Raw genomic sequence first — 16,906 nt, forward strand, 5'->3', positions numbered from 1 at the left:
AGGAGGTGAGGGCCCTCGGAGTGTGGTGTCAGGAAAATAACCTCATACTCAACGTCAACAAAACAAAGGAGATGATTGTGGACTTCAGGAAACAGCAGAGGGAGCACCCCCCTATCCACATCGACGGGTCAGTAGTGGAGAAGGTGGAAAGTTTTAAGTTCCTCGGTGTACACATCACGGACAAACTGAACTGGTCCACCCACACAGACAGCGTTGTGAAGAAGGCGCAGCAGCGCCTCTTCAACCTCAGGAGGCTGAAGAAATTCGGCTTGTCACCAAAAGCACTCACAAACTTCTACAGATGCACAATCGAGAGCATCCTGTCGGGCTGTATCACCGCCTGGTACGGCAACTGCTCCGCCCACAACCGTAAGGCTCTCCAGAGGGTAGTGAGGTCTGCAGAACGCATCACCAGGGGCAAACTACCTGCCCTCCAGGACACCTACACCACCCGATGTCACAGGAAGGCCATAAAGATCATCAAGGACAACAACCACCCAAGCCACTGCCTGTTCACCCCGCTATCATCCAGAAGGCGAGGTCAGTACAGGTGCATCAAAGCAGGGACCGAGAGACTGAAAAACAGCTTCTATCTCAAGGCCATCAGACTGTTAAACAGCCACCACTAACATTTAGCGGCCGCTGCCAACATACTGACTCAACTCCAGCCACTTTAAAAATGGGAATTGATGGAAATTATGTAAAAATGTACCACTAGCCACTTTAAGCAATGCCACTTAATACAATGTTTACATACCCTACATTACCCATCTCATATGTATATATACTGTACTCTATATCATCTACTGCATCTTGCCATCTTTATGCAATACATGTACCACTAGCCACTTTAAACTATGCCACTTTATGTTTACATACCCTACAGTACTCATCTCATATGTATATACCGTACTCTATACCATCTACTGCATCTGCCATGCCGTTCTGTACCACCACTCATCCATATATCTTTATGTACATATTCTTTATCCCTTACACTTGTGTGTGTGTGTAAGGTAGTAGTGTGGAATTGTTAGGTTAGATTACTGTTGGTTATTACTGCATTGTCGGAACTAGAAGCACAAGCATTTCGCTACACTCGCATTAACATCTGCTAACCATGTGTATGTGACTAATAAAATTTGATTTGATTTGATTTGATGATTTGATTTGAGTTTATTGGCTGAGATCACTATCTGCTCATGTGAGGAGAGGTAGATTCAGCACAGCCAGCCAAACATTAACAGATAAACAAGTAGAAATGGGAAAGTGCCCTGCACACACGCCATCCGTAGTAGAAATTCTCTACACCCATATTTTCAAAATAGCACATGGCTAGCTAGTTGGCTACAGTAGATTCTACCATTTCACAATAGCCTGTAATCACTAGTTATTACTTCTAAAGCAACAACAAAAAATGTGAGTGAATTCTTGTTGTTTGGTTTACTGTTTGAACAGTCTCTGAGATTATATTTGGTTATGAATGCAAAATATGCTACGTTGATGAAAAGCCTATTAGGCAGGGATCATCAACTAGATTCAGCCTTGGGACAATCTTTTCTTGAGCGGATGGTCTGTCGGGTAGGCCGGAACATGATTACAAATAATTTGTAGACTGCAAAATAACTGCAAGAAACCCAAACAGATATAATATTTCACTACAAGATTTTCGATACACCCGCAAAAAATATCTGCTAAATAATATAACAAATTTCCTAAATTACAAATCACTTGTAGCTGATTTCCTGGTGAATTTACAGTCTTTTATGTCCAACAAAAAAAATAAAAAATGTTTTTTTGCTCAAAAAACTTTAGGGGCAAAATAAAACCACCTGCGGGCCAAATTCGGATCTCAAATATAAAATATTTTTTGATTTGTTTAACTCTTTTTTGGTTACTACATGATTACATATGTGTTATTTCATAGTTTTGATGTCTTCAATATTATTCTACAATGTAGAAAATAGTAAAAATAAAGAAAAACCCTTGAATGAGTAGGTGTTCTAAAACTGTTGACCGGTACTGTACCTACATGTTTTAAGCAGACCACCATAGTCCCTGTGCCCAAGATAGCGAAGGTAACCTGCCTAAATGACTACCGCCCCGTAGCACTCACGTTGGTAGCCATGAAGTGCTTTGAAAGGCTGGTCATGGCTCATGCCAAAAACCCTAGACCCACTCCAATTCACATACCACCCCAACAGATCCAAAGATGACACAATCTCAATCGCACTCCACACTGCCCTTTCCCACCTGGACAATGCTGCTCATTGACTACAGCACAGCATTCAACACCATAGTGCCCACACGAAGCTCATCACTAAGCTAAGGACGCTGGGACTACACCTCCCTCTGCAACTGGATCCTGGACTTCCTGACAGGCCGCCCCCAGGTGGTGAGGGTAGGTAACAACAAGTCTGCGACACTGATCCTCAACACAGGGGCCCCTCAGGGGTGAGTGCTTAGTTCCCTCCTGTACTCCCTGTTCACCTACGACTGCGTGGCCAAGCACGACTCCAGCACTATCATTAAGTTTGCAAACGACACAACAGTGTTAGGCCTGATTACAGACAACAATGAGACAGTGCAAGGACAACAACCTCTCCCTCAATGTGTGCAAGACAAAGGAGATGATCGTTGGCTTTGTTTTACACTGCTGCTACTCGCTGTTTATTATCTATGCATTATTATCTATGCACTTTACAAATTACCTCGATTAACCTGTACACCCACATTGACTCTGTACCAGTACCCCCCTCTATGTAGCCTCCACATTGACTCTGTACTGGTACCCCCTGTATATAGGCTCCTCACTGACTCTGTACCAGTACCCCCCTGTATATAGCCTGCACATTGACTCTGAACCGGTACCCCCTGTATATAGCCTCCACATTGACTCTGTACTGGTACCCCCTGTATATAGCCTCCACATTGACTCTGTACAGGTACCCCCTGTATATAGCCTCCACATTGACTCTGTACCGGTACCCCCTGTATATAGCCTCCACATTGACTCTGTACCGGTACCCCCTGTATATAGCCTCCACATTGACTCTGTACCGGTACCCCCTGTATATAGCCTCCACATTGACTCTGTACCGGTACCCCCTGTATATAGCCTCCACATTGACTCTGTACCGGTACCCCCTGTATATAGCCTCCACATTGACTCGGTATCGGTACCCTCCTGTATATAGCCTCCACATTGACTCTGTACCGGTACCCCCTGTATATAGCCTCCACATTGACTCTGTACTGGTACCCCCTGTATATAGGCTCCTCACTGACTCTGTACCAGTACCCCCTTGTATATAGCCTGCACATTGACTCTGTACCGGTACCCCCTGTATATAGCCTCCACATTGACTCTGTACTGGTACCCCCTGTATATAGCCTCCACATTGACTCTGTACAGGTACCCCCTGTATATAGCCTCCACATTGACTCTGTACCGGTACCCCCTGTATATAGCCTCCACATTGACTCTGTACCGGTACCCCCTGTATATAGCCTCCACATTGACTCTGTACCGGTACCCCCTGTATATAGCCTCCACATTGACTCTGTACTGGTACCCCCTGTATATAGCCTCCACATTGACTCTGTACCGGTACCCCCTGTATATAGGCTCCTCACTGACTCTGTACCAGTACCCCCCTGTATATAGCCTGCACATTGACTCTGTACCGGTACCCCCTGTATATAGCCTCCACATTGACTCTGTACCGGTACCCCCTGTATATAGCCTCCACATTGACTCTGTACCGGTACCCCCTGTATATAGCCTCCACATTGACTCTGTACCGGTACCCCCTGTATATAACCTCCACATTGACTCAGTACCGGTACCCCCTGTATATAGCCTCCACATTGACTCTGTACCGTAACACCCTGTATATAACCTCCACATTGACTCAGTACCGGTACCCCCTGTATATAGCCTCCACATTGACTCGGTACCGGTACCCCCTGTATATAGCCTCCACACTGACTCTGTACCGGTACCCCCTGTATATAGCCTCCACATTGACTCTGTACCGTAATACCCTGTATATAGCCTCCACATTGACTCTGTACCAGTACCCCCTGTATATAGCCTCCACATTGACTCTGTACCAGTACCCCCTGTATATAGTCTCGTTATTGTTATGTAAATGTTTTGTGTTACTTTTAGATTCATTAGATTTATTTTATTTAGTAAATATTGTTTTAACTCTATTTTCTTGAACTGCATTGTTGGTAAAGGGCTTGTCAGTAAGTATGTGACAAATAAAATGTGATTTGATTTATTTTACTGAGCTATAACATTGACTAGTTAAATTGTAACACTTCTTGAAAGTAAACCAAACTGTATTTTATGGTTTAAATGGGTTTTAAATCCCTGGTCAGTTGTTATAATATAGTCTCCACAGCTGCTGTCCCCACTCTCTCCTGCTGGCTGTTTGTGTGCTTGCATGCCTGCCATGCATGTGGACCTTGTATCTGAGTGGAAATGACTCAGCAGAATTCTCCCCTTCAGCTCCCTCTTTATGGCCGTGGCTTCCTGTAGCTAAGTGACATCCCAAATGTTACCCTGTTCCCTTTGTAGTGCACTACTTTTGACCAGGGCCCATAGGGTAGTAGTGCACTACTTTTGACCAGGGCCCATAGGGTAGTAGTGCACTACTTTTGACCAGGGCCCATAGGGTAGTAGTGCACTACTTTTGACCAGGGCCCATAGGGTAGTAGTGCACTACTTTTGACCAGGGCCCATAGGGTAGTAGTGCACTACTTTTGACCAGGGCCCATAGGGTAGTAGTGCACTACTTTTGACCAGGGCCCATAGGGTAGTAGTGCACTACTTTAGACCAGGGCCCATAGGGTAGTAGTGCACTACTTTAGACCAGGGCCCATAGGGTAGTAGTGCACTACTTTTGACCAGGGCCCATAGGGTAGTAGTGCACTACTTTTGACCAGGGCCCATGACCTTGTTATCAAGCACATATTCCCTTATTAGAAGAATGTTGGACTATTCCTACTTTCTGACATTGTTTCATCCCCTCTGGAATGTTGACTGCAGACTACTGTACCAGCAGCTGGTTTAAACACGTTGTTTCTCCTTCTCTAAGGCGTTGTAGACCTGTAGTTTTTGTGTGGTATCTTTTTATATAATGGTACGGATTATAGACATATAGCTAAAGGTGTATCCAACAAAACAAGCTAGATCTACTCTGGGTTTTATAAAGCTAATCAGTTAGCTTCACATTCCTGCTCAGGCTTCATCCGTAGCCTACTACAACGGTAGATATTTCTCACCCCCCCAGGCTGGTAACTGCGTGTGAATGTTGCACATCAGCCTGGTCTCATAGACTAGACGTAACATAGTAAATGTAAATCCAGGACACTCAAATGAGTATGATATGTTACGTTTGGTATGGTTACGTAAGACTGAAGGTTACTTAATAAGGCAAAAACGAAAGGAGGGTGTTATAACGCGAATGTCTAGCAAACCCAAAGATTGCTTGTTCGACTCTCATCACTGACAAATTTAGCTAATTAGTAACTTTGGTAGGACACCTCTCAGGTAATTTAGCTATGTCTGTAATCCGTTATATATGCAACTACTTACTACTTTTTTAGCTACTTTGCAACTACTTAGCATGTTAGCTAGCCCTTCCCCTAGCTCAGTGTTTCCCAAACTCGGTCCCGGGGACCCCTTGGGTACAGGTTTTGGTTGTTGTCCTAGCATTACACAGCTGATTCAAATATATAACTAAATCATCACCCTTTGATGATTTGAATAAGCTGTGTAGTGCTAGGGCAAAAACCAAAATGTGCCCCCCTATGGGGTTCCCAGGACCGAGTGTCACGCCCTGACCGTAGATTGCTTTGTATGTTTCTATTTTGTGTTTGGTCAGGGTGTGATGTGGGTGATGTTTGTATGTCTAGGTTTTGTATTTCTATGTTTAGGCCTGGTATGGTTCCCAATCAGAGGCAGCTGTCTATCGTTGTCTCTGATTGAGAACCATACTTAGGTAGCCTGTTTTCCCACTGTTAGTTGTGGGTAGTTATTTTCTGTTTAGTTTTTTTGTTGCACCTTGCAGAACTGTTCGTTTGTCGTTTTGTTGTTTTTGTTCGAGTATTCATATTTATTAAATGTATTATGAATACTTGCCACGCTGCACCTTGGTCCTCCTCACCTTCTTCTTCTGAACTAACCCCTAGCTAACGTTAGCCACAACAAATTGGAATTGGTAAACATATCATACGAAATGGATGATGGACAGCCACAAATTAATACGAAACGTAACATATCATACGAAATGGAGGGTCTCGGGTTTACGTTTAGAATAATTCAAAATGTAAGTAAGCATTTCACTGTGAAAAATAAACAAGTCAAGATGGAGCAGAGAAACATCTTGATTCAAAGCAACAATGTCAGTGTCTTGGTCTCAGTGGGAAGGAAGAAGACTCCTGTTGTATTCAACGCGTGTGACTAATACAATTTGATTTGATTTGATTCTAAAATGTTCTGAGACCAGGTTGGGCACATGGTTGGTCAAATGCAGAACTCTTCATTTGTGAAGAATTTTGTAATTTTTAATTTAACCTTTATTTAACCAGGTAAGCTAGTTGAGAACAAGTTCTCATTTACAACTGCGACCTGGGACAGGTTAAAGCATAGCAGTTCGACACATACAACAACACAGAGTTACACATGGAATAAACAAAACATACAGTCAATAATACAGTAGAAAAAAAGAAAACAAAAAGTCTATATACAGTGAGTGCAAATAAGGTAAGATAAGGGAGGTAGGGCCATAAATAGGCCATGGTGGCGAAGTAATTACAATATAGCAATTAAACAATGGAATGGTAGATGTGCAGAAGATGAATGTGCAAGTAGAGATACTGGGGTGCAAAGGAGCAAGATAAATAAATAAATACAGTATGGGGGTGAGGTAGTTGGATGGGCTATTTACAGATGGGCTATGTACAGGTGCAGCGAACTGTGAGTTCCTCTGACAGCTGGTGCTTAAAGCTAGTGAGGGAGATATGAGTATCCAGCTTCAGCGATTTTTGCAGTTCGTTCCAGTCATTGGCAACAAAGAACTGGAAGGAAAGACGACCAAAGGAGGAATTGGCTTTGGGGGTGACCAGTGAGATATACCTGCTGGAGCGCGTGCTACGAGCGGGTGCTGCTATGGTGACCAGTGAGCTGAGATAAGGCGGGGCTTTACCTAGCAGAGACTTGTAGATGGCCTGTAGCCAGTGGGTTTGGCGACGAATATGAAGCGAGGGCCAGCCAACGAGAGCGTACAGGTTGCAGTGGTGGGTAGTATATGGGGCTTTGGTGACAAAACGGATGGCACTGTGATAGACTGCATCCAATTTGTTGAGTAGAGTGTTGGATCGGTAGGATGGTCAGTTTTACAAGGGTATGTTTGGCAGCATGAGTGAAGGATGCTTTGTTGCGATATACGAAGCCGATTCTAGATTTAATTTTGGATTGGAGATGCTTAATGTGAGCCTGGAAGGAGAGTTTACAGTCTAACCAGACACCTAGGTATTTGTAGTTATCCAGATATTCTAAGTCAGAGCCGTCCAGAGTAGTGATGCTGGACGGGCGGGCAGTGATCGGTTGAAGAGCATGCATTTAGTTTTACTTGTGTTTAAGAGCAGTTGGAGGCCACGGAAGGAGAGTTGTATGGCATTGAAGCTTGTCTGGAGGTTAGTTAACAGTGTCCAAAGACGGGCCAGAAGTATACAGAATGGTGTCGTCTGCGTAGAGGTGGATCAGAGAATCACCAGCAATGTAACAGTATTGCTTCCATCCCTCTCCTCGCCACTACCTGGGCTCGAACCAGGGACCCTCTGCACACAGACAACAGTCACCCACGAAGCATCGTTACCCGTCGCGCCACAAAAGCCGCGGCCCTTGCAGAGCAAGGGGAACAACTACTTCAAGGTCTCAGAGCAAGTGACGTCACCGATTGAAACGCTATTAGCGCGCACCACCGCTAACTAGCTAGCCATTTCACATCGGTTACAGCAGCAAGAGCGACATCATTGATGTATACAGAGAAGAGAGTTGAGAATTGAACCCTGTGGCACCCCCATAGAGACTGCCAGAGGTCCGGACAACAGGCCCTCCAATTTGACACACTGAACTCTATCAGAGAAGTAGTTGGTGAACCAGGCGAGGCAGTCATTTGAGAAACCAAGGCTGTCGAGTCTGCCAATAAGAATGTGGTGATTGACAGAGTCGAAAGCCTCGGCCAGGTCGATGAATACGGCTGCACAGTAATGTCTCTTATCAGAATACTGTAACATCAATCCACGGGTGGTTATCTTTTAAATTCAGCAGGCTATGGTGTGAAATAGTATTTTAGAAGTGGCGTCTTTATTTGATTACGTTAATGCCGTCTTTGTTGTGCTTATCAATGCATAGGCCAATTGTGCGTCGCCCCACGGACCTCCCGGTCGCGGCCGGCTGCGACAGAGCCTGGGCGCGAACCCAGAGACTCTGGTGGCGCAGCTAGCACTGCGAAGCAGTGCTCTAGACCACTGCGCCACCCGGGAGGCCCCATTTGGTAGTATTTTGCATACTTTGCATTCTTGATGAGTGAACATTGGTACAATGTCTCCCCTGCCTACTGTCCTGTTATATTGTTACAATGTCTCCCCTGCCTACTGTCCTGTTATATTGTTACAATGTCTCCCCTGCCTACTGTCCTGTTATATTGTTACAATGTCTCCCCTGCCTACTATCCTGTTATATTGTTACAATGTCTCCCCTGCCTACTGTCCTGTTATATTGCTACAATGTCTGTAACTGTCATGTTTTGTCATTGATTATCATGTCTTGTCCCTGTGCTTCCCTTCTATTCGTTTCCCTCTGCTGGTCTTATTAGGTTCTTTCCCTCTTTCTATCCCTCTCTCTCCCCCTCCCTCTCTCCCTCTCTCGCTCTCTCTCTCTATCGTTCCGTTCCTGCTCCCAGCTGTTCCTCATTCTCCTAACTACCTCATTTACTCTTTCACACCTGTCCCCTATTTTGCCCTCTGATTAGAGTCCCTATTTCGCCCTCTGTTTTCCGCTTCTGTCCTTGTCGGATCCTTGTTTGATGTTTGCTGTTCTGTGTCCTTGTTCCGCCCTGTCGTGTTTTTGCCTTCTTCAGATGCTGCGTGTGAGCAGGTGTCTATGTCAGCTACGGCCTGTGCCTTCCCGAAGCGACCTGCAGTCTGTGGTCGCGTCTCCAGTCGTTCCTCTCTACTGACGAGAGGATTTCAGTTTTCCTGTTTTGGATTTACCTAAGATAATATCCAGGAGTATCGTTTTTGTTTAATACTGGAATAAAGACTCTGTTTCTATTAAGTCGCTTTTGGGTCCTCATTCACCTGCATAACAGAAGGATCCGACCAAGAATGGACCCAGCGACTACGGATTCTCGCAACACTGCCGTCAAGTTCCAGGGAGCAATGCTCGGCAGACACGAGCAGGAATTGTCTGCTGCTCGTCATGCCGTTGAGACCCTGGCCGCTCAGGTTTCCGACCTCTCAGGACAGTTTCAGAGTCTTCGTCTCGTGCCACCAGCTACTTCCTGGTCTTCCGAGTCTCCGGAACCTAGGGTTAATAACCCACCATGTTACTCTGGGCAGCCCACTGAGTGTCGCTCCTTTCTCACCCAGTGTGATATTGTGTTCTCTCTCCAGCCCAACACATACTCAAGAGAGAGAGCTCGGATCGCTTACGTCATATCACTCCTTACTGGTCGGGCTCGGGAGTGGGGCACAGCTATCTGGGAGGCAAGGGCTGAGTGTTCTAACGATTATCAGAACTTTAAAGAGGAGATGATAAGGGTTTTTGATCGTTCAGTTTTTGGGAAGGAGGCTTCCAGGGTCCTGGCTTCCCTATGTCAAGGTGATCGATCCATAACGGATTACTCTATAGAGTTTCGCACTCTTGCTGCCTCCAGTGACTGGAACGAGCCGGCGTTGCTCGCTCGTTTTCTGGAGGGACTCCACGCTGAGGTTAAGGATGAGATTCTCTCCCGGGAGGTTCCTTCCAGCGTGGACTCTTTGATTGCACTCGCCATCCGCATTGAACGACGGGTAGATCTTCGTCACCGAGCTCGTGGAAGAGAGCTCGCGTTAACGGTGTTCCCCCTCTCCGCATCTCAACCATCTCCTCCCACCGGCTCAGAGACTGAGCCCATGCAGCTGGGAGGTATTCGCATCTCGACTAAGGAGAGGGAACGGAGAATCACCAACCGCCTTTGCCTCTATTGCGGTTCTGCTGGACATTTTGTCATGTCATGTCCAGTAAAAGCCAGAGCTCATCAGTAAGCGGAGGGCTACTGGTGAGCGCTACTACTCAGGTCTCTCCATCAAGATCCTGTACTACCTTGTCGGTCCATCTACGCTGGACCGGTTCGGCTGCTTCCTGCAGTGCCTTGATAGACTCTGGGGCTGAGGGTTGTTTTATGGACGAAGCATGGGCTCGGAAACATGACATTCCTCTCAGACAGTTAGGGAAGCCCACGCCCATGTTCGCCTTAGATGGTAGTCTTCTCCCCAGTATCAGATGTGAGACACTACCTTTAACCCTCACAGTATCTGGTAACCACAGTGAGACCATTTCCTTTTTGATTTTTCGTTCACCTTTTACACCTGTTGTTTTGGGTCATCCCTGGCTAGTATGTCATAATCCTTCTATTAATTGGTCTAGTAATTCTATCCTATCCTGGAACGTTTCTTGTCATGTGAAGTGTTTAATGTCTGCTATCCCTCCTGTTTCTTCTGTCCCCTCTTCTCAGGAGGAACCTGGTGATTTGACAGGAGTGCCGGAGGAATATCATGATCTGCGCACGGTCTTCAGTCGGTCCAGAGCCAACTCTCTTCCTCCTCACCGGTCGTATGATTGTTGTATTGATCTCCTTCCGGGGACCACTCCCCCTCGGGGTAGACTATACTCTCTGTCGGCTCCCGAACGTAAGGCTCTCGAGGATTATCTGTCTGTTTCTCTCGACGCCGGTACCGTGGTGCCTTCTTCCTCTCCCGCCGGAGCGGGGTTTTTTTTTGTTAACCTTTACCGAACCTCAACCCCGTATCCGGGATCACCCCCCACCCCCCACACACTGATTAGCATAGATAGCATAGCTTCAGAAGTAGATAGTAGCATCTAAATATCATTAAATCACAAGTCCAAGACACCAGATGAAAGATACAGATCTTGTGAATAAAGCCACCATTTCAGATTTTTAAAATGTTTTACAGGGAAGACAAAATATGTAAATCTATTAGCTAAACACGTTAGCAAAATACACCACTATTCTAACTCCATCAGTTTCTTACTCCTTCAGGTGCTATCACCAATTCGGCTCAACTAAGATATTGATAGCCAATAACCTATAAAAAAAACCATCAGATGACAGTCTGATAACATATTCATGGTATAGGATAGTTTTTGTTAGAAAAAAGTGCATATTTCAGGTAGAAATCACAGTTTACAATTGCACCGACCATCACAAATCCACTAGAATTACTAGATAGAGCAACGTGTATGACCAATTTACTCATCATAAAACATTTCATAAGAATAGACAAAGCATAGCAATGGAAAGACCCAGATCTTGTGATTCCAGACAATATTTCAGATTTTCTAAGCGTTTTACAGCGAAAACACAATAAATCGATAAGTTAGCATACTACATGTGAAAACGTTACCAGAGCATCGATTCCAGGCAAAGAGCGCTATAACGTAATCACCGCCAAAAGATATTAATTTTTTCACTAACCTTCTCAGAATTCTTCCGATGACACTCCTGTAACATCATTTTACAACATACATATACAGTTTGTTCGAAAAGGTGCATATTTAGCCATACAAAACCGTGGTTACACAATGAAAATACTAGGAAATCAAGCCTCAATATGTCTGACGTCATCTATCAGAGTGATCTAGTTTAATTAAAAGCTAATCATATACTTGACTAAAAAATACAGGGTTGACAGGAATCGAAAGACAAATTAGTTCTTAATGCAACCGCTGATTTACATTTTTAAAATTATCCTTACTTTTCAATACAGGGTTGGCCAAGTGAAGCTATACCAAACAAAATGGCGATGTATGCGTTTAAAATATTTCGACAGAAACACGGTTTATCATATTAAATATTGCTTACTTTGAGCTGATCTTCCATCATATTCTTGGGCAATGTATCCTTTCTATGTTATAAACGTCTTTTGGTCGATAGATGTCCTCTGTCCTTCGAAATGTCCACTAACAACGACCGAGACCGCGAAACGTTCCCAAAGCTAGAAAGTGCACGACAAATAAATTCCTCAGAATCGCACTAAACGGATATAAATTGCTATAAAACGGTTAAAATTCACTACCTTATGATGTTTTTAACAACTATAACGACTGAAAACATGACCGGAGAAATACTGCTGGTTAGAAAACGATTTGGAACGAGGCAGGTCCGATGGCCTTCACGCTTGAGGCGCACGTTGAGAAAGGGGGGTCTCTGTACATTTTGGGCTTTTATAATGGCTGGGAATATCCCATCGACTTCATTGAAAACGTGATGACGTACAGACACCCAGAGGAAGACGTAGGCAGTGTCGGTTTCTTCATAGCATTCACTGTGGCCTTATAAACAGACCCCAGATCAGAGGTAAAAATTTCTGAAATCTGAACCCTGTCATGAAAAGTGCTGTAGAAATTGTTCTGTACCACTCAGAGACAAAATTTCAACTCCTATAGAAACTATAGACTGTTTTCTATCCAATAATAACAATAATATGCATATTGTACGATCAAGAATTTAGCACGAGGCAGTTTAATTTGGAGACACAAATATGCTAATGCGGAACAGCACCCCCTATAGTTCCAAGAAGTTAAGAAGAAGGACGGTACTCTGCGCCCCTGCGTGGATTATCGAGGGCTGAATGACATAACGGTTAAGAATCGTTATCCGCTTCCCCTTATGTCGTCAGCCTTCGAGATTCTGCAGGGAGCCAGGTTCTTTACTAAATTGGACCTTCGTAACGCTTACCATCTCGTGCGCATCAGAGAGGGGGACGAGTGGAAAACGGCGTTTAACACTCCGTTAGGGCATTTTGAATACCGGGTTCTGCCGTTCGGTCTCGCTAATGCTCCAGCTGTCTTTCAGGCATTAGTTAATGATGTACTGAGAGACATGCTGAACATCTTTGTTTTCGTTTACCTTGACGATATCCTGATTTTTTCACCGTCACTCGAGATTCATGTTCAGCACGTTCGACGTGTACTCCAGCGCCTTTTAGAGAATTGTCTCTACGTGAAGGCTGAGAAGTGCGCCTTTCATGTCTCCTCTGTCACATTTCTCGGTTCTGTTATTTCCGCTGAAGGCATTCAGATGGATCCCGCTAAGGTCCAGGCTGTCAGCGATTGGCCCGTTCCTAAGTCACGTGTCGAGTTGCAGCGCTTTCTCGGTTTCGCTAATTTCTATCGGCGTTTCATTCGTAATTTCGGTCAAGTGGCTGCCCCTCTCACAGCTCTGACTTCTGTCAAGACGTGCTTTAAGTGGTCCGGTTCCGCCCAGGGAGCTTTTGATCTCCTCAAGAAGCGTTTTACATCCGCTCCTATCCTTGTTACTCCTGACGTCACTAAACAATTCATTGTCGAGGTTGACGCTTCAGAGGTGGGCGTGGGAGCCATTCTGTCCCAGCGCTTCCATTCTGACGATAAGGTCCATCCTTGTGCTTATTTTTCTCATCGCCTGTCGCCATCGGAACGCAACTATGAGGTGGGTAACCGCGAACTGCTCGCCATCCGCTTAGCCATAGGCGAATGGCGACAGTGGTTGGAGGGGGCGACCGTCCCTTTTGTCGTTTGGACTGACCATAAGAACCTTGAGTACATCCGTTCTGCCAAACGACTTAATGCACGTCAAGCTCGTTGGGCGTTGTTTTTCGCTCGTTTCGAGTTCGTGATTTCTTATCGCCCGGGAAATAAGAACACCAAGCCTGATGCCTTATCCCGTCTCTTTAGTTCTTCTGTGGCTTCTACCGACCCCGAGGGGATTCTCCCTGAAGGGCGTGTTGTCGGGTTGACTGTCTTGGGAATTGAGAGACAGGTAAAGCAAGCACTCACTCACACTGCGTCGCCGCGCGCTTGTCCTAGTAACCTTCTGTTCGTTCCTGTCTCTACTCGTCTGGCTGTTCTTCAGTGGGCTCACTCTGCCAAGTTAGCTGGCCACCCCGGCGTTCGGGGTACGCTTGCTTCTATTCGCCAGCGGTTTTGGTGGCCTACTCAGGAGCGTGACACGCGCCGTTTCGTGGCTGCTTGTTCGGACTGCGCGCAGACTAAGTCAGGTAACTCTCCTCCTGCCGGTCGTCTCAGACCGCTTCCCATTCCTTCTCGACCATGGTCTCACATCGCCTTAGACTTTATTACCGGTCTGCCTTCGTCTGCGGGGAAGACTGTGAGAGCCGCCAATAAACGTAGGATTAAGAGTCCTAGGTATTGTCGCGGTCAGAGAGTGTGGCTTTCCACTCGTAACCTTCCCCTTATGACAGCTTCTCGCAAGTTGACTCCGCGGTTCATTGGTCCGTTCCGTGTCTCTCAGGTCGTCAATCCTGTCGCTGTGCGACTGCTTCTTCCGCGACATCTTCGTCGCGTCCACCCTGTCTTCCATGTCTCCTGTGTCAAGCCTTTTCTTCGCGCCCCCGTTCGTCTTCCCCCCCCCCCCCCCCGTCCTTGTCGAGGGCGCACCTATTTACAAGGTACGGAAGATCATGGACATGCGTTCTCGGGGTCGTGGTCACCAGTACTTAGTGGATTGGGAGGGTTACGGTCCTGAGGAGAGGAGTTGGGTTCCATCTCGGGACGTGCTGGACCGTTCGTTGATTGATGATTTCCTCCGTTGCCGCCAGGGTTCCTCCTCGAGTGCGCCAGGAGGCGCTCGGTGAGTGGGGGGGTACTGTCATGTTTTGTCATTGATTATCATGTCTTGTCCCTGTGCTTCCCTTCTATTCGTTTCCCTCTGCTGGTCTTATTAGGTTCTTTCCCTCTTTCTATCCCTCTCTCTCCCCCTCCCTCTCTCCCTCTCTCGCTCTCTCTCTCTATCGTTCCGTTCCTGCTCCCAGCTGTTCCTCATTCTCCTAACTACCTCATTTACTCTTTCACACCTGTCCCCTATTTTGCCCTCTGATTAGAGTCCCTATTTCTCCCTCTGTTTTCCGCTTCTGTCCTTGTCGGATCCTTGTTTGATGTTTGCTGTTCTGTGTCCTTGTTCCGCCCTGTCGTGTTTTTGCCTTCTTCAGATGCTGCGTGTGAGCAGGTGTCTATGTCAGCTACGGCCTGTGCCTTCCCGAAGCGACCTGCAGTCTGTGGTCGCGTCTCCAGTCGTTCCTCTCTACTGACGAGAGGATTTCAGTTTTCCTGTTTTGGATTTACCTAAGATAATATCCAGGAGTATCGTTTTTGTTTAAGACTGGAATAAAGACTCTGTTTCTATTAAGTCGCTTTTGGGTCCTCATTCACCTGCATAACAGTAACGGCTGTCGTCTTCCTCCTCCTCGGACGAGGAGAGGAGAGAAGGATCGGTGGACCAATACGCAGCGAGGTATGATGACATAATGTAATTTATTAAAAGACGAACACGAACACGAAAACACTTGGAAAATTACAAAATAAGAAAACGACGTAGACGAAACCTGAACATGGAACTTACATAACTACACGCAGAACTCACGGACAGGAACAGACTACATCAAACGAATGAACAGCCAAAACAGTCCCGTGTGGTGCACATACACAGACACGAAAGACACAGGAGACAATCACCCACAAACAAACAGTGTGAACAGCCAACCTATATATGGTTCTCAATCAGAGGAAAACGTCAAACACCTGTCTCTGATTGAGAACCATATAAGGCTGATTACAAGACCTAAACATAGAAACACAAAACATAGAAATGCCCACCCACACTCACGCCCTGACCGACTAACACATACAAAACAACAGAAAATAGGTCAGGAACGTGACATAACCCCCCCCTCAAGGTGCGTACTCCGGACGCACTACCAAAAGTCTAGGGGAGGGTCTGGGTGGGCATCTGACCACGGTGGTGGCTCAGGATCTGGACGAGGTCCCCACCCCACCATAGTCAATCCCAGCTTCCGTAGCCTCCTCAAAATGACCACCCTCCAAATAAACCCACCTAAATTAAGGGGCAACACCAGAATGACTGGCGGATCCTGGCTGGCTGGCTCTGGCGGATCCTGGCTGGCTGGCTCTGGCTGGTCATGGCTCGCTGGCTCTGGCTGGTCCTGGCTGGACGGCTCTGGCTGGTCCTGGCTGGACGGCTCTGGCTGGTCCTGGCTGGACGGCTCTGGCTGGTCCTGGCTGGACGGCTCTGGCTGGTCCTGGCTGGACGGCTCTGGCTGGTCCTGGCTGGCTGGCTCTGGCAGCTCCTGGCTGGACGGCTCTGGCTGGTCCTGGCTGGACGGCTCTGGCTGGTCCTGGCTGGACGGCTCTGGCTGGTCCTGGCTGGACGGCTCTGGCAGGTCCTGTCTGGTTGGCGGCTTTGGCAGATCCTGTCTGGTTGGCGGCTCTGGCAGATCCTGTCTGGTTGGCGGCTCTGGCAGATCCTGTCTGGTTGGCGACTCTGGCAGATCCTGTCTGGTTGGCGGCTCTGGCAGATCCTGTCTGGTTGGCGGCTCTGGCAGATCCTGTCTGGTTGGCGGCTCTGGCAGATCCTGTCTGGTTGGCGGCTCTGGCAGATCCTGTCTGGTTGGCGGCTCTGGCAGATCCTGTCTGACGAATGGCTCTAGCGGCTCCTGACTGACTATCGGCTCTGACGGCTCGGGACAGACGGGCGGCTCTAATGGCTCGGGACAGACGGATGGCTCAGACGGCACTGGGCAGACGGAT

This window comes from Salvelinus alpinus, chromosome 28 (genome assembly GCF_045679555.1).
Source record: "Salvelinus alpinus chromosome 28, SLU_Salpinus.1, whole genome shotgun sequence".
NCBI classification, from domain to species: Eukaryota; Metazoa; Chordata; class Actinopteri; order Salmoniformes; family Salmonidae; genus Salvelinus; species Salvelinus alpinus.